This window comes from Hyla sarda, chromosome 9 (assembly GCF_029499605.1).
Source record: "Hyla sarda isolate aHylSar1 chromosome 9, aHylSar1.hap1, whole genome shotgun sequence".
In the NCBI taxonomy this organism is placed as follows: Eukaryota; Metazoa; Chordata; class Amphibia; order Anura; family Hylidae; genus Hyla; species Hyla sarda.
Window position 1 is genome coordinate 173,160,867 of NC_079197.1, and position 4,515 is coordinate 173,165,381.

A 4,515-nucleotide genomic window follows, 5' to 3' on the forward strand; every position below is an offset into this window, starting at 1 on the left:
CCCCTTGTACCTCAGAGCTGCGCTTCCCTTGTACCTCAGAGCCGCGCTCCCCTTGTACCTCAGAGCTGCGATCCTCTTGTACATCCGATGTCCCAGTATTCCTGTTCTTCGGGTTCATCCATGGCACTGGCATTATTCTGGTTGTGTTGTACATAGGGACATTCCTGGAAGTTATGTCCACGCTCTGAACATAGATTACATATAACCTGACATGTACATGAGTCTTTTGTGTGCCCCAAATCTCCACACATAGAACATTTTCCATGTGGGCAGGTATAAGCCAGGTGTCTGCCCCCACATCTATGGCACAGTCTTGGTTGCCCCGGGTAATAGCAGATACCCCTATCAGATCCTAAATAAAAGACGTGAGGCAGATTTCTGGTGACGCCATGTTCCTGGTACAGTTGGACTTTTACCCTGTATCCTCCATTCCAGATCCCTTCTTCATCATAGATCTTATCCGATGAGCTGAGGACCAGACATTGTCTGTTCAGCCAGTGCTGTAAGTCGAATGCCACCACCTCTGACGTGAAGAGAATGGTGACCACCACGGTCAGGGGCTTGGACAGCTGGATGGTGACCACCACGGTCAGGGGCTTGGAAAGCTGGATGGTGACCATCACGGTCAGGGGCTTGGACAGCTGGATGACCTGCAGATCTCTCCACATCTCATTGTGTCTGGTGGAATTATAGATTTCCCAGAACAAGTCCAGGTTCTGAGGGAGCTTGAAGCTGAGGTCATAGATCCTGGTGGTCCGGACATGGATTGGGGCGTAGACCTCACCTAATCCGGTCTCTCCCCATGAACTGCCTTGTGGGGGCACCCTCCTCTGGGCCGGTGTACTTAATCCGTACTGCATTCCTTCTTGGGGGTGTGGGGTTTGTGGAGCGGGTAACACTAGAGAAGAGTCTGGTTGGTGTCTCTGTGTCCCTCTGGGCTGTGGGATTACCGGCCCCTGGCTGCTGTATATTGGAGCAGGCCTTATACTGTACAGAGTGTGAGTGATTTCTGACCTCCATATTATGTCCAGAATCATCCTGAGCTGTGGGGTTATATGTCATCCGCCTGCTGACCTCTATGTTGTCTCCGGGTTCTATGGTCCCTGAAAAATTAAGATTTAGAATTTTTCATGAAAATTTGGAAAATTGCTGCTATACTTTGAAGCCCTCTAATGTCTTCAAAAAGTAAAAACATGTCAACTTTATGATGCAAACATATAGCAGACATATTGTATTTGTGAATCAACGTAACATTTATTTGGGATGTCCATTTTCTTTACCAGCAGAGAGTTTCAAAGTTAGAAAAATGCTAAATTTTCATGAAATTTTGAAGTATCGATGAAATTTTACCACTAACATAAAGTAGAATATGTCACGAAAAAACAATCTCGGAATCAGAATGAAAGGTAAAAGCATCCCAGAGTTATTAATGCTTAAAGTGACAGTGGTCAGATGTGCAAAAAATGTCCGGGTCCTTAAGATGAAAATGGGCTGAGTCCCTAAGGGGTTAAATGGGTATTCCAGTAAAAAACTGTTTTTTTTTTTTTTTTTCATATCAACTGGTTCCAGAAAGTGAAACAGATTTGTAAATTACTTCTATTAAGGACACGGCCCATTTTTTTTCATTTTTGCCTTTTTTTTCCCTCCGCGTCTTCTTAGAGCCATAACTCTTTCATTTTTCCATCCACAGACCCATAGGAGGTCTTGTTTTTTTGCACAACCAATTGTCCTTTGTAATGATCGCAAATTTCGGAGGATTTTTTTTGTTTTCGCACTGTGCACTTTATGGTAAAAATGACACCTTATCCCTATTCTGTAGGTCCATATGGTTACAATGATACCCAATGTATGTACCGTATATACTCGAGTATAAGCCGAGTTTTTCAGCACGATTTTTCGTGCTGAAAACGCCCCCCTCGGCTTATACTCGAGTGAACTCTCTGTCATTCAATCAATGGTCTTCAACCTGCGGATCTCCAGATGTTGCAAAACTACAACTCCCAGCATGCCCGGACAGCCATCGGCTGTCCGGGCATGCTGGGAGTTGTAGTTTTGAAACATCGGGAGGTCCGCAGGTTGAAGACCAGCTTCGTCATCATCCAGACCCCCCTTTAGTTTTCTACTCACCTCCCCTCGGTGGGACGTTAGGATGAGCTGGTCCGGGCCATCTATGCTGCAGGGACCGTCCGGTGGGGAGGGTTAGTCGTTCGGGGCTGTCCATTTTCACCGGGAGGCCCTCTTCTCCGCTCCGGGCCGCCCCGGACTAGTGACGTTGCCTTGACGACAACACACAGGGACGTCCGTGCGCAGCAGATGTACCTGCGCATGAACGTCCCTGTGTGTCGTCGTCAAGGCAACGTCACTAGTCCAGGGCCGGCCTGGAGCGGAGAAGAGGGCCTCCCGGTGAAGATGGACAGCCCGGAACGACTAACCCTCCCCACCGGACGGTCCCTGCAGCATAGATGGCCCGGACCAGGTCACCCTTCCTTCCCACCGAGGGGAGGTGAGTAGAAAACTAAAGGGGGGTCTGGATGATGACGAAGGCCGCAGTGGTCTTCAACCTGCATGCTGGGAGTGTTAGTTTTGCAACATCTGGAGGTCCGCAGGTTGAAGACCGCTGAGAAGGGATTGACAGGCGGTGATGATGAAGGGGGGGATGATGAGGGTGTTAATGACGGGGGTCTGGATGATGAAAGGGGGGATGATGTATTTCCCACCCTAGGCTTATAGTCGAGTCAATAACTTTTCCTGAGTTTTTGGGGTGAAATTAGGGGCCTCGGCTTATATTCGGGTCGACTTATACTCGAGTATATACGGTAGGTTTCATTTTGTTTTACTACTTTTAAAAAATTACAACTTTTTTATTTCTCTGCATAAAAGGCTCCTTTTTTTGCGCTGAGATCTGTAGTTTTCATCGATACCATTTTTTTTTTTGATGGCACCTTTTGATCGCGTTTTATTCTTTTTTTTTTTTTCCTAGCATATAAATGGACCAAAAATACGCATTTTTGGACTTTGGAATTGTTTTCAAGCTTGCGTCTATGAGCGTGCGGTTCAATTTACATTATCATTTAAAGGGGTACTCCGCTGAAAAAAAAATTTTTGTCATATCAACTGGCTCCAGGAAGTTAAACAGATTTGTAAATGACTTCTATTAAAAAATCCCAATCCTTCCAGTACTTATCAGCTGCTGAAGTTGAGTTGTTTTCTGTCTGACCACAGTGCTCTCTGCTGACATCTCTGTCTGTCTCAGGAACTATCCAGAGCAGGAGAGGTTTGCTACGGGGATTTTCTCCTACTCTGGACAGTTCCTGAGACAGACAGAGGTGGCAGCAGAGAGCACTGTGGACAGACAGAAAAGAACAACTCCCAAAGGATAGGAGATAAGATGTATGATCTCGTGGATCCCGCGATCTTGGCTGCGGCACCCCGATGACTGGCGATGCGGTGTGGAGGCTTGTGACGTTACGACCATGCCCCTGCAATGCAAGTCTATGGGAGGGGGCGTGACGGCTGCCATGCCCCCTCCCATAGACTTGCATTGAGGGGGCGTGGTCGTGACGTCACGAGCGGGGTGCGGCCATGACTTCACTTGACGCTCTAAACGAACGGCGGATGCAGCAGGGAGATCGTCTTTGGATAGGGGATAAGATGTCTAGGGCTGGAGCACCCTTTTAAACCACATTTGGGATAAGGTAAAGGTGTTATCCAGGAAAAAAACCTTTTTTATATATATATATATATATATATATATATATATATATATATATATATATATATATCAACTGGCTCCAGAAAGTTAAACAGATTTGTAAATTACTTCTATTAAAAAATCGTAATCCTTTTAGTACTTATCAGCTGCTGAAGTTGAGTTGTTCTTTTCTGTCTAAGTGTTCTCTGATGACACCTGTCCCGGGAAATGTCTATAGAGTAGAAGCATACTTTTTTGTAATGTTTTGTGAATATGTATGCTATTTGTTTACATATATAAAGTATGTAACAGCAGGGGGCACTATAACAAGTATGTAACAGCAGGAGGCTCCATATAAAGTATATAACAGCAAGGGGCGCCATATAAAGTATGTAACAGCAGGGGGCACTATAACAAGTATGTAACAGCAGGGGGCGCCATATAAAGTATGTAACAGCAGGGGGCGCCATATAAAGTATATAACAGCAGGGGGCTCCATATAAAGTATATAACAGCAGGGGGCGCCATATAAAGTATATAACAGCAGGGGGCGCCATATAAAGTATGTAACAGCAGGGGGCGCCATATAAAGTATATAACAGCAGGAGGCTCCATATAAAGTATATAACAGCAGGGGGCGCCATATAAAGTATATAACAGCAGGGGGCGCCATATAAAGTATGTAACAGCAGGAGGCTCCATATAAAGTATGTAACAGCAGGGGGCGCCATATAAAGTATATAACAGCAGGGGGCTCCATATAAAGTATATAACAGCAGGGGGCGCCATATAAAGTATATAACAGCAGGGGGCGCCATATAAAG